Source organism: Monopterus albus, unplaced genomic scaffold (assembly GCF_001952655.1).
Source record: "Monopterus albus unplaced genomic scaffold, M_albus_1.0 scaffold109.1, whole genome shotgun sequence".
NCBI classification, from domain to species: domain Eukaryota; kingdom Metazoa; phylum Chordata; class Actinopteri; order Synbranchiformes; family Synbranchidae; genus Monopterus; species Monopterus albus.
Genome location: NW_018127989.1, coordinates 559 through 14,497, shown reverse-complemented (window position 1 = coordinate 14,497; position 13,939 = coordinate 559). Strand labels below are relative to the sequence as shown.

Below are 13,939 nucleotides of genomic sequence, written 5' to 3'. Positions count from 1 at the left end.
ATACCAGCTGACAAATGGATTTCGTGTACAAGTAAAGGTAAGACCATAAACTTTTATTATTTCTAGTTAGAAATAAGCTCAACTGGAATAAATTTTATCCTCAAATTAAATATGGGTCACGTTTGTGTGAAGAATGTTGATATGAGATATAAAACATAACGCATTGTCTGTTAACAGACAATTTGTATTTGTAAATCTGACTGTAAAAGATTTAGTGCCTCACCAGCTGTCAACCTCACCGCACGTCACTGGATAAGATTTGAGAGATTCTGTCATTAAGAGCCGGTGCCAGGATCGTCAGACAAGGCAAGAGACCAAGTTGTTTATGACCAAATTACAATCTGACTACTGACCATGTCAGGTCCCGCATCCTGCGGCTCTACCCAGATTATCTCCCGTTGTGTGTGAAAGGGCAACTCTAGACAAAGTCTGGTCCTGAGTCCGTGGACATAGTCTGGAAATCATGTGTAAAAACAGCCAGAGAGAGAGAGAGAATGTGTTTTCCATCAGTGAAAGGTTAGCCCTTCAGCAGATGGGGTCAGTGCTCTAATCTGAGAGGGTGAGGCTATTTAATGAGGGGATAAGAGCAAAAGCGAAGGAAGGGGGATGAGTATTAGGCTTTTTAGTTATCATTAAACATTAATGTCAGGGGACTGGAGCTCACTGGGGTCCTTTTCACTGACTTTCATGCTGCTTGCTAATAGAGTTTCACCTCTGGGGACCTTCACACCGCCACCCATTCCTCAGTGCAGTGCTCAAGCTAAGGAAAGATCAGATCACCACCCCGCTTCTGAGGATGAGATTAGTAGGTCTCCGTGTGTGTGTGTGTGTTTTACTGTATGGTATTTACAAACTATTCTAAAACTATTAAAGTCCCTGTGAAGGTTTGCATATTTTAACCTAATACATAATCCTAAGAAGCACTTCAAGTACATTTCTACTGAATGTTATTTTGGGGTATTTTCCATTGTAATGCTTTGGAGTATGTAGCAACTGACTTTTAGCAATTATTCTGAGTTTTAAATTAAAACTGATGTAGAGGCTTTCCCATATTAGTTCAGTTCTGTTTCAGTAAATCAGCTGGTCATTTGTTTTTGTTTTTTAAATACACCTTGACCAGTCCCTAGAAATCACAAACTTCATTATTTTGAAGCCTGTTCATGTTTCCTAAATGCCACGCTTCATCAGGGCTACAACTAACAATTTTACTATGAGCAGTCAAGTTACATGCACTGATTTTCTCAATTAACTGTTTAGTCTTCATGATGTCAAGGTCGTGCCTTTGAATTGTTTTCCATAACTTAAAATAGTCAGCTTTCTATTAAATATCAGAAAGATAAGCAACAAATCCTTACAACAGAGAAGCTGGAACTAGGTAATTGTTGACAGTTTTGCTTGAGCAGTGACTTCATTTAACTGAATAATAAAACAATTGCCATTTATTTACCTGTCAATCAACTAATCAACTTACTCTTCATGTGAGAAATATATGAGCAGTACTGTATGCCACTCTAGTACCTGTTTTTACATTTACTTTCAAAAACAAAACAGCAGCAACTCCTTAATTCACATTTGCTTCTAACTGAATGGTGTTTGTCACATGAAGCACCAACAGAGGGCAGCGATCCCCTTCTGAAGAGAAAGGCTTGCCAGCACAAAGAGGAGCTCAAACCCTTTCTTTGTGTACAGTATGTGTGTGCATGCATGGGCTGGTATTCCTCATCTTGTGGGGACATAAATCACATTTTGGGGACTCAACATCCTTCTGGGGTCAAAAAGCAAACCCCCAAAAGATGATCACTGAATTTGGGAGTAATTACTTGGGCAGGGTACGGGTTAGGCAAGTAGTGGCTATGATTAAAGGTAGGGCAGGTTTATATAGGGACACAGTAAGGGGTCAAATCCAGGGTGCATATATGTGTGTATTTATTGTCGTATGTGCTCACACTACCCAGTGGGGCACTGTGTGGGCAGATGGTGATAGAGGGAGCTGTTACTGTAGAAAAGTAAAGTCACACTGAAATCAAAATGAGAACTGATGTATATGTCATTCACAGGGTTTCCTCTCCCGTCCTCTCCTCCCCTGGACTGCTGTCTGCGATCTCATCTGCACATTGTAAGAAACATAAGCTTGTTTCCACTGATGACTCATTTAGCCATTTTGGTTAAATTGAAAACTGAACCCTACCAACATTCACCTCACACAGTATGATAATGTAATAATTCATTCTAACAGCAGAGCAGTGCAAGCTGTACTCTCAGACATTACATATTGCCTTTAAAGCAGTACTTCCCTCTCTAACAGATTTATGGGGTCCACGGGTGATTTGATCTAAATACACTTCTGTTGGCAAGACGCAGCAAAGTAAGTGGTGGCACTGTATTTGATTTCTCTGAACACGTGTAGTAAATGGTTTCACTCCAATGCTCTCCACAGCCTGTGCCATAGTCCAGTTTCAGCTTTCATCCATCACTTTGACTGTCCTCACAATTGGCTTGTAGTTGTAGAAAACCTAAGCAATGAACAAATTTAAATAATAATGCAGACCCTCAGAACGATCAAGCACATGTGTCTGTTATATAGAGATTAATTAATGCCTCAGATGCACAGGACATTTCATTTCCATAGGACAATTAAAATGTAAATGATTCAGTAAATCTATATATTATAAACATTACAGTAGAATTAATTAATATCAATACTCAATCATTTACAAAAGGATTCTCATAGATCACAACACATTTGCTTTTGTGAAAAAGAATCAGTTTCTAAAGTATGGCTTAAGAAAATTATAGATGCAAAGTATCAATGAATATTTATTACTAAAGTTAGTAAATCTATATATTATAAACATTACATAAACACTGAGTTTGTTGATGCAGTGTAACTTTATACCTGAGTTCAGCTACCACTGGTCCACAGTACTCATTCTTTACTTCATACACAACAGTACAGCAAGGGACAAACATTCAAGTTGTTAAAACTGGAAGAAGTACTCAGATTATTTACTTAAGCAGCAATACCAAATGTAGAAATACTCAGTTAAAGGTGTTGCATTCAAAATGTTACTTTAGTACAAAAGTATTGACGGAAAACATACCTAATGTACCAAAAGTAAAAATATTCCTTATGCAAAATGACAGTTTACATTGAAGCATCTCATATTATTTGTTTGTGGATTTTACACCAAGGAACAATAAAGCCAGGTGATTACATTTTATTTTGTTTTATTAACCTCTTTCTGAAAAGCAACAAGTAACTAAAGTTATCAAATAAATGTAGTGAGTACAGAGTACACTATTTTTCTCTGAAATGTAGTTGTGCTTGGGGTTCGGAGAAATATATTGTTTATTTGTTTGTAGTTTATGTAAAAACATTATTTGTCAAGTTATGTTTTCTTTTTTTTACACCTAAGATGAAATATTTAGTTTTTAGCAGACTGTCTGTTCAGTGTTTATTGGTACATTATTTAGTTAGTGCCTTTGTCTATTCCCCGTGTGTGTTACTGGTTTGGCCAGCCACTATATATGTTCCCCATTTGTGTCATTTGTTAGGTAAGTTGTGTTTTGTTTGCTGTATTTTGAGTTTCCTCATCTTTTAGGGCCCAGTTTGATTTTGATATTATTGTTGTTGTTGTTTTTATTTACCAAAAAATACAAAGCACATCTCTTTTGAAATTTAAATGCTGTGGCTGAACCAGTGACAATATTAAACGCTGACTAAACATATTCACAGTGTAACAGATCATCCCCACATGTATCTTGCTGCATCTGTACTTTTACCTAAACAATTCATTTTCAATGGAGCACTTGCATTTACTGTATTTAGCACTAGTTTTAACTTGTGATAATATATACATATTTTGGCTCACTGTTTTAATTTTCCAGTCTGCCTATTCACTGCAACAATGAGTCGGACCAACTCTTATCAAGCCCCTGCAGGCAGCTGTTTCCTGCAGACAGGCTCTGATTAACCCGCTACCTGTCCAGCACCAAGCAGCAGGAAAGCCAGAGTTAGTGATACTAAATCAAACTGGGGATTTTCAAGATAAACACTAATATGTCTCAGGAGTTGGTAGGGACCCAAAAAGAGAGTATGTGACAAATTTATCAAATAGCCAAAAATATGACTTTATGAATACTCGTGGCACTATGTCTGGTGAGTCTGTATGCACTAGGCAAGTAAAGTAAGTGGACAAAATGTGATTCATTTAATTTTCATAATCTTGCACCACTATTTCGATCTGTTAGATCCCTATGATTCAGCCATGCTTAACTGTAAAAAAAAGCCACCTTGGCTCACTAGCATGTTACCACTGTTTATCATGCTTTCATGTCTTAACCTTGTGATCTGTTTAGGTGGATCAGCAAGACATCCAGTCTCCTCATTCTGCTGGAAGGCTGCCAGCCATAGGTCACATGACATGGAAGAAAAAACCTAGGAGACTTTTGGGATCCCTCTTTGGTCAGACACACTTTTTAATTGTTATTGCTTACACACACTATGCACAACATGACTGATGGGCTGATTGTAGTGGTTTGCTTTAAAGTGTATTAATAAAGCAGAAACACAAGCTCTGCCACGAAGGAAAGCAAACCATGTACTGAAGAATCAACACTGCTAATATAATTTAGATAAATAACCAAAAACAATCATGGAATCACGTCTTGTACACAAATAAACTTGCATACACATACATTTAATAAAGAAATGTATTCTCTCTTGCTTCACTGTAGCATGGGCTGCCTATCTTCCTGAAGGGACGTCCAAAGGCTGGAAGGTGAACTGGTCTGTGTCTGTGTGAGACCACTTTGCTCTGGTGTCCTATATGCCCTGGAAACACAAGACCCAGCACAAATCTGGTAAGTGATGACATTTATTTGATGGGACAGACTGATGGGATTTTCTTCCTGCCATTGCAGAGAACTTTATGCAAGCAGATGTTCTGGTTTTAGGCTGTCAAATGGATGATGGTTGATGAAGGCTGCACCATTGTCAGTGTTTCTGAATTAGCCTTACCTTCCAATCATATGATTTTGTTTGGTTGGAAGGCAGGGCAACAAACAAATGTCTGCTCACCATTTTTTCATAAAATTTGTGTCATTACTAAGCCTCGGTGCTGTACGCACAACGATTATGGTCAATTTAGGTCTATAAACAAATGAAAAATCTTGCTAACAGAGCTGTAGGATTTATTTACAGTATGTGTATATTATTTATTCAAACAGGAAAAACACAACAACAAACTGGTAGAAATGTGACATCTCCACTCTCACCACAGTCAAAATGCCTGGTTCCATTCCTCCAGTCACTAAACTCATACAGTGCTTGTTATGATGATTATAGTGAATTGTTGTGAATGAGCCAAGCTTCCCAGAGCCTAGGAAAAAAACCCTACACTTTTGTGATATCATCCTAATGTAGCTAAGGTCTATGGGCTAAATGGGAACACACAAGTGAGGTCTGCAGGGTAAATGTTAATGTGCACATGCAATGGGCCACACAGTGAGGAAACAAACCTAGGAGAGTTTTGTTTTCTTTCGTTTTTTGGCCAATGCTCCAGGTGAGTGGGCACCATGTTTGAGTCCAAGATCTGACTCTAATAATACTGTACATTCAAGTTGTAAACAGATGTTATGAATTATTTAATTTTCTAATTTTTATAGACTAAATGAATGATAATTTACAGAATAAAAAAGACAAAATGGACAAATCATATTACTGCTTCATCATTTATATTTGCTTAGATTGAATTCATTGATCTAATCTGAATGATTTATCTGTCAGGTTTCTCATTTTTATCCTGCTGCACAGTCGTCGTCACTGGCAAAGCCAATTAGCCCTATTGATCAGCTAGACCAAACTGTTGACTGTTATGAAAAACCAGTGTCGTAACCTACAAAAGATGATGACAGATCTCAGTTGAATGAATGTTAATGGATTTCCACGTGTATGGAGCCAAAGCCAAAATGTGTGTGCACCATAAAGAGTGTGAGGCTCACTTATGGTCAGCTCTGTGCTAAGTATTATAGCAATATGACAACACTGTCTTAGTGTTATACTTTATCAGTGTTAAGGCCCATTACACAATGTGTGTACTTTACAAGCCGCAGCCTCCATTAACTTGGACCTCTACAGTATATAATGATATATCATCAATTAAAATAAGTCATACAAAACTAGGTCAGTTAGGCTGGAGCATCATTTAAAGCTGATGATACGTATTAGACAATTTGCAAATGAATCAGATTTGTGCCTTGAGCTATAAAGTTATCTAAAGCATTGCCTTGGGCACATTTTTCATTAATGTGTTATGATATTGTTTGAATGGTGTTCTGGCTCTACAAGGTTTCTGGGAACGCTTAAAACTGAACATGACCTCCTTTGCTTAAGACCATTTCAGCCCAAAGCATTACAATTTTTAGCGATGTACTGATGTTTAAAGCTACATTATATTATAGATACACTCACTGACATCTGATATCAGTGACATATCAGTGATTTACAGGCACTGGCAGGTGCATGTGCTACCAGCATGGGGAGAAATTAATAAAGCATGCATTAAAGTAGCACAAAAAGATAAGATTAAGGTTTGCAAATGTTGTTGCTGACTTTGAAAGTAATTGCATAGGCGTTATCTGTCAATCAAAAAATACACCAGACAATATCTTGGACGGAGTCTTTAGGCAGACAGATTAGTACCCTGTTTGCTAGTAGCAAGACAGAGGGATAAAATCCCATCTGTAAGGTCATTTGTATGTAGCAAGTTACCTGACTGGAGCAGCATGAATGCAGTTGTAATAGGTATTAGCAGTAATATAGTTCAAGGTTACTATTGAATTCCATTGTGAACCAAAGCTCTACAGTTCATTTACAGCTGGGTTTGTAAATGTAGTCCCTAACAGTGACACAGTGAACTGGGTTAAGGGCCGCTTTAGGATCAATGGTCAGATTTACATATCACCCCAATACTGCAGGGTACACAGAATCAGAAGGGCAGTATAAAAGCTGATTTCAGCAGCAAGCAGCACTGAGCTAGCATGTCTGATGGCTTCACTGATGTGCCACGCAGAATATCCAGGCACCCATTCTAACTGTTCAACCTCCCTACCCAGACCCTGAGGGGCATCCTAATCTGGGGCACCCATCACATCTTCTGTCCATGTAGAGAACACTTGCCCATGAAATGGTCAAAGCATGATAAACGGGCTAGACCGGTTGGGGTAATGGGCAAATGTGACATCACGACTTGTGATGCATCACCCACATGACTCCATGCCTTGGCCAATGGCTTGCCAGCTTTGCATTTCATCTTTGGATAGGGGATATAATATTTCACTTCCATTATGCTTATATCTTTTGTTACCAGCTGATGTGGTTGTCAACTGCAAAAGGTACAGTAAATACTTCCTAAATATTTATGTATGAGGTCACAAATGAGTTTGGTCAAGGGTTATGACTCTCAGATTGCAGATGTCTAGTTCCCAGGCCCTTCTGCTTGGCGATTATTCATATGTATATGCAGTGTGACACCTTTTTGGGGGGCAATCTGAGCAGGCAACAACTTTAAAGTTTTCCAGTAAATCGCCCTGATTGCAGGAGATGTTCTGTCCTATCATGTTAATTTTTGACTTACTTATTAGAATGACGGATTCAAGAAATCATAGGCTTTGTTCTTGAACTACTGCATATCTGTTGATTGAACCTTAATGATTATTCCTTTTCTCATGTGTTATTTTGCTGCCCTGAAATTCTTTCATTTAATATAAAAAACATGAAAGTACATTATTATGTCTGAGTTTAAGTGTGGGTGTGTGCTCAGTGTGACATGTTAAATGATAGTCTTATCATGTCTGTAGCATGGATTTCATTTCATGATGCAGCTACAAAACTGAAGCATTTTTTCTATATGAAAAATGAATAGATGTTTGCTATGTCTAGATTATTATCTAATGGGTTGGTAGGATACATTAGTTCACCATTAACAATGATTACCAATAGCACAGAAAATGAGCAATGTCCTTTCAGTGTACTGGTCAAAGCACAGATGGGACTGTCAGCTCTTAGCACACACACCAATCACACTGTTATCCCTCCAAGCTAATGCTAGCTGGCAGAGGAACAATGCAAGGGACCATCAGCTTGTGATTGTAATTTGGGTTGAGATGTCAACCACTGATTGGAGACGACAGGTTCACAGCCAACCTTTGGCACAAATGGAAGGGTCTGGTAGGGTTGCGGTGGCTGCTTGCAGACAGACCTGCACTAACAAAGGACCCCTCAGTATGTGTGTATGTGGGCATATTCGGTCTTCCCTTTCTGCTCTCCAACTACTTATTTCCCTAAACACATCAAGGCTCTTAGTTGCTGAGAGACCATTTTGAAATTTCAAAGTGAATTCCTACAGAGGGAATGTGCTAATAGGCCACTGCAGCTAGCAAGTGACATTTAACACAAACAAAAGGATGACAAGGTTATCATCTCAAATGTTCCCAGAAAACAAATGCACTTAATTGATCCTCTTCTATATTTAGAAACATAGAACTATAGGAGGCAGAAGAACCAAGTGCTTGGTAAAATACTCTGGATGCCATTTTGTGCAGAACTGTAAACCTTTGCTACTGTAAGTAAAATACTTTATAATGGTTCCAAATCTTTACAACGTAACTCCTCATCTGTAACTTCACAACGAAGGGGATGCTCAAAACATGTGATGCATCTAATAAAGATGCACTTTGTTCTAAAATGCTGTCCAATAGCAATATCAAAAACAACAAATCTATATGAAACTGTCATTCCACTGCCACCAGGAACCATACCATACTCAGGCCAGCTGGCTGGCTATTGGCCCAGACAGGCTGATTCTGAGACAGTGGAAACACGCAAACACCAGTGCGGTATGCTTTTGGTACGGTTCCCGGTGGCAGCGGAATGACAGCTTAATATAACCAAAATCGCAGGGATAAGATGGAGAGTTTTATTTATGATGGAAGCTTTCATCCAGATGTCTGCTTTGTGACTACTGAGTGCATTAGTGCCTGACAGTGGCAATTCTCCTTTGTGAATGTGAACAGAGTGCAAATGGGCCATTTATAACAGCACGCACATCCACACAGCAAACAAAAAGAAACATATAGGGCTTTAATACAACCTATCATGTGTTTGATAGAGCAGATGTTATGATACTCGTATATAACTTATTCTGTCAATTCTAAAATGATTAATTTTTTTCATTTAACAAAAAACCGCAACATAAACAATCCACTGACCTAATAGGCATGTCATCATCAGCAACCTATTAGTCAAATTAATTTCAGTCTATTAGAATTTATGTGACTCATTCATTTAAACAGCAATATATCTGATAAATCGACAAATAACAATCCTGCACACAGTTATAGTTTTATACATGCACAGGGCTGTCGAGGCAGGGAGGACAATAAACAGCTACACAAAGTAATAATCAGTGGAATTCCTATAACAATGTATTTGTTATTCCTATTACTGCATGGCATCACACAAGCTTTATGTTGCCGCTGCTGCACCTTCATTGTATATCAAAGGATAATTGCATCTCTAAAGGCCTGGTTGTCCTTGGAAACATAATGAATGGACACCAGCAACGATGAACTGGACATTCAGTACTTCTTCTGAATTATCAGCACAAACTCAAATCAGTTAGATATAAAATGTTTTACAGAAATATTCACAGGTCCTCAGTAAAGTTTGATGCCTTTGCTACACAACTGTCTGTCAGGTATCAAAGACAAAAACACAGCTTAACATGATGTTTCTGGTTAAAACTTTCTATGTTTTGGCATGTAGAGCAAATTATGTGAAGAATCTCAACCATAGCATAACACCATCAGGGAGGGTCTGCTCATTCTCCAGCAGGGCAACAATACCAACCTCACAGCCAGAGTTATAAAGAACTGTCCTCAGTGACGAGAAGGAGAACAAGTCCTACAACAGATGGTGTGGCCCCCATAGAGCACTGATCTCACATCATGAAGTCAGTCTGGGATTATATGAAGAGACAGAATAAAGTTCTCCACGATGCTTGATACAACCTACCTGCCAAGTACTTTGGAAAACTGTGAGCAGGTGTACTGAGGACAGCTGGTGCTGTTTTAATGACAAAAGACAGGCACATCTAATCTTGAACTGAATTAGACTTTTTTCCCTCTACTGCATTTTGTATGAAGTTAGTTGATACATTTTCATGCCATTATGCTTTTAGTGCCCCAAACTGCTGCACAGTTCTATAAAGCGTTAAGCTCTGTGAGCTGCACATTGACGATAACTAGCCTGGTGACAGCAAAGAGGTTCACGCTCTCATTGCTCTCATGGTCTTTTTACTGTATATCATTTTCATTTGGTTTTAGCCTAATATCCTGAACCTACCTGAATCTTAAGTAGTTTTTGCAAACTGTTCCATAAGTAAAATGACAGAATAACTGCATAAAGGCACGCTGTGCCCTTAAACAAGGCAGTAATACAAACATCCTTTTCAAACAGCAAGGGAAACTGCATAAGTAATGAAATGGTGGCTCAGTGGAGGGATAGCAGATTGTGACATAAGTTAAATATGAAGAAAATCATAATGCAACAATAAGACTCAGTAAACAATGTTCACCACCACAATCCAAAGCTAACATGAACACAAGGCAAACACTGGTATTTGAGTTTTTTGTTAAGGATAGGACACAAGTGAACAGATGTGTGGGTGGACAGAGCCTAGACAGTTAATAGTTATGTGACACAAGAACGCGTTAGAGCCTTGAATTGCTTCATGCATCCCACTGTCTGCCACCTTTAAACCCACTGCGACCATTAGACCTGTGAAACACATGATGTGTTAGCCTGTATGATTCTTTTTTTTGGCCAATTTTTCATCATGTGTTGCTAGTAAGCCTGGTTGGCATCAGGTTGGCAGTTATCTGGTGTCCAAATTAATTTGAAAAATATCTGAAATTGGCTGCAGGTAAGGAACAGTTTCATTTTTGTGTTTTCTTTCTGCCAAACACCAGCTGTGCAAATTGTTCAACTATATTAAATAAATTAATGTCCTGTATGTTAATGATTTCAGTTATGCTACTTTGTCTTATTTATTAATGAATCCGATAAGGACGATGCTAAAAAAAAAAAAGCACAAAACAAGACATTAGCAGGAGATCATAAGGCACTTCAGCATATTGTTTTTCTGGGGCTACTTTTCACCAAGGACCTGGTCTGGCAAACTGAGTGAGCCTGGACAGAAAGATCCTTACATAAAAACCCAGAAGGCTACAGTAACAACAATCTGCTTGCATGGTGATGATAGTGGAACAACACTGCAGTAATCATTCAAATAACATAAACCTATAAGAGTCTATCAAGTACATCACTTGCCTACCTCACATATAGTTTACAGTATCCCTTTTCTAATGACTTTATAAAGTCAACTACACATTATACAAGGTCCTAAAACCAAAAACAGCAACTACCAGACCATCACAGTCGCACACAGTGAAAAGGTGGGCCCTGACAATGTTTAAGTGTGTTCACGGTGAGACACACTGGCCTGTAACATCTGTATCAGTATACCTGCACAGACCATTAAGTCACGGGGGAACATTTAACCTGCAGCAGTCAAACTACTAACACAAGGCACAAACAGAAGGTAGTTTTACTCACACTGTTGGGAAAAGTCAACCTCTAGTTCTTCATGGAGGATATTTGGTTACCATCCATATCTCTGTTAGATCATTTCCCACTGGGGTTGTTGTGCAGTAGCTTTTCTTTTTCCCACCTGAGGTCTACATGCCCACCTCCCGTCGATGAGATCTGACACCTAATGCTAACTAGCTGAACTGAGCTCACTTTCATAATTGTTTCAGTTGGATATCATTTCCAATTTGCTGTGCTGTATAGTGTTGATGGCTTCATTTCCCATTCCTTCAGGTCATTCATCGTTTCTCTGTGTAGTAACAATGGCAACAATAATTGATTGCTTTGCCTTCCTTCCCAAAGGCCTTTAGTGGAGTTAGTTTTGAAATGGGGGTGTGTAGAAGGCAGGGTATTTCACCAGTTTGATAAATCTTTAGTTTTTCTTTTTAATAGGGCAATCTGACAACTTAAAACAGTTTGTAGTCAGTGTTATACAGGGGAGGTTTTTCTCCTATACTTTTTCTAGTAGGTACAAAAACACGTTGTGTTTGGCTGAAAATTACATGTAGGTGTAAACCTGTGGCTAAAGAGTTCGCCCAAGACACTGGAACACCTCAGCTATAGTCTGCAGAGACAGATGACAACAGCCTGTGGCTTGGCCAAGCAATGATAACAACAGAAAGTCAACAGTGGGTGAAGACAGCACCATCTGTTGGTGACTTGAAATTATCATCTGGATCAAGCTGTCTGTGTGAAATGACATGGATAGAGAACACCTCTTGTGATCAAATGATTCAAATAAATAAAGGTCAGTCCAGACTTGGCAACCATGCAGAAGATCTTACATTCACTCTTACATGATTTCTCTGTAATAAACATAGGGACTTAGTATGATATATAACACATTGCAATGAACAGAACATTAGAACATTTCTTACAACTTATTCAAATGAAAAGTAACTTTAGCTTTTTTAGCACAGCCATCCATGCATGTGTGCTGTTTGCCTATGTCTTCTAGGAACTAATGAGGGCAGTGGAGGGAAACTTTTAGGTCTGACTTACAGAGACATTATAAACCAGAGTTTGCCATCAAGGTTTCTGCAAGTCATTATGCTGCCCCTTTAGAGATATTAATGGCTAGAGGTTTAGTGCATGGTTTAGTTCCTGTAATGATCAGTATTTGGATTTTCAAACCACTGAGCATCTCAAATTTCTAACACTGACTATGTAAATGGCTAGAAGCATTGTTCCTTCTTGTGAGTTGGACACCAATTAAAACTTTTTTTTTTACTTTTGAAAAGATAAATAGAAAAAATCCTTAGGGGAACGTTTTCACTGGATCCTCACTTGCTTTTCCAGGCAACCAGTATTTTAATGCAACAGAACTGAGGTTTGTGTTGTCTAGCATGTTCTACCCGATTAAATATAGGAATATACCTGTGTGTCATAGTGTCAACTTGTGTGTTTGTGTGATGATGGTTTGGCAGGTGACTGGCTGGCTGCAATACCACCCTGCACCTTCTCCTTCTGAGGTCACCCCATTCCAGGACCAGTCTTACCTCCCACAGTATGGAGCCCATCAAAGTCCAGCCAGAGGGTGGCCTCAATGTCACCCTTACCATTCGCCTCCTCATGCATGGAAAGGTAAGCAGGGGGTTGCAGAATATTGTACTGACAGTGGGGAAGGGTGAGAAGTAAGAGACATATGGGGAATTTGCTTTGTTGTTGCAGGAGCCTTCCAGTTATTAAACAACCAGTTGCAGAAACACAGGTTTATTAATAGAAGTCCACTTGTACAAGTCCAGATCTGTTCTTCTCTCACAAAAAGTATCTTTAAATAAATGAAAGAATCCTTACACTGGTTTTACTGGTTTTCAGTAAGTGTGGTTATGCAGGAGACCACTCTTCTGTGGGGGTACCCTAGTGGCCTGGGGCTTAAAGCAGCGAACACAATAGAGATCTCTGACAGGTCTCTCTGTTTTCTCATTACCTATCATCTCCCTACGGTTTAATAAAATCATCAAATATCTGCAAGAACAAACAAATAAAACATCTATGATCCTGTATTTTTAATAGAAGCTAGTAGTCAGGATGTTTCTGCTTCTTTAAATGTTATCATCCTTTTTTTCTGATCTGTGACTTGTAGAAGTTCAGAAGCACAACATTCATCATCTGTACATCTGTTACATCTTAACCTGGTATCCTCTGTCATGAAAGGTCAACATAAAAAAAAAATAATAGACAATTACCTCATCTGCAGCATCTCCTGTCCACTGTCACCATGGCAGC

The 13,939-nt window shown here is 38.7% G+C and overlaps 1 long non-coding RNA gene across 1 annotated transcript in view; it reads left to right on the top strand.

Moving 5' to 3' along the window:
- LOC109966310 (uncharacterized) overlaps positions 1 to 13,325 on the top strand; it is a 34,602-nt gene extending 21,277 nt beyond the window's left edge. Inside the window, exons 2-6 of the long non-coding RNA XR_002275745.1 lie at positions 2,058 to 2,116; positions 2,306 to 2,365; positions 4,360 to 4,465; positions 4,738 to 4,863; positions 13,138 to 13,325. This is a non-coding gene — a long non-coding RNA (uncharacterized LOC109966310). The remainder of the gene's footprint in view (positions 1 to 2,057; positions 2,117 to 2,305; positions 2,366 to 4,359; positions 4,466 to 4,737; positions 4,864 to 13,137) is intronic.
- The last annotated feature ends 614 nt before the right edge of the window (positions 13,326 to 13,939 follow it).